An 855-nucleotide genomic window follows, 5' to 3' on the forward strand; every position below is an offset into this window, starting at 1 on the left:
TGCATCACGGGAGCCTCGCCCTCGATGCCTCGGCCCTTGACCGACTATGTCACGCATGACATGCAGCGACTGCTTCGATACTCGAGCAGCGCTCGGTAATTTGCGTGCCACTTCACTCCATCACATGCGCCTCGCCCCCGATGCCTCGGCCGTCGGCCGACCATGTCACGCATGACATTCAACATTTTCGCCAAAAATTGAGCATCGCTCAGTGGGTTACGTGCTACTCCACTATCAGCCCGCGAGCCCCGCTCGGGACTCCTGTCCAATGTACCGTTGGAGTCTACCAACTCGGACATCCCAATATCTAGCGCGTTGACCGTCTCAGTCCAGTGCTCTCGCCAATAGCGCTTTTATCTCCTAGCAGAGTTGGGTTCATGACTCGCCAAAGCTCCACCAGGATACGTGCGCGTAGCGCCCAAGGTCTTTGACCTCCAATCAATACAGGGCTCATGACATTCCAAACATTGCTATTTCTAGGATGAGGTCATACCTTGCATCCAAGTCTAAACCTGGACAGCGCTCCACGCTATAAATTCAAGAAACTTGACTCCGAGGTCCACAGGGACCTTCGAGACCGTGACACGCGTCCCCTTCGCTTGACTCCGAAGTCCACAGGGACCGTCGGGAGCGTAACACGCGTCCCCGTCGTTAAGAAAACAGTGACGATGTCATCAAACAGCGCTTTCAGCGCATCGGCATGCAGCTGACTTCCCTCAATCGTGGAGCGTCGAGCATAATTGTCCAACGCCCCAGAATCGATGAAGATCTTCCATGGCTTCTCGAAGCCCTTTACGGTCGCCTCCACGACCAGGAAGCCCGGCTTGGACACACGTTCCGTATTTAAGAGCACGG

Source organism: Plasmopara halstedii (assembly GCF_900000015.1).
Source record: "Plasmopara halstedii genome assembly, contig: Scaffold_1343, whole genome shotgun sequence".
Lineage (NCBI taxonomy): Eukaryota > Oomycota > Peronosporomycetes > Peronosporales > Peronosporaceae > Plasmopara > Plasmopara halstedii.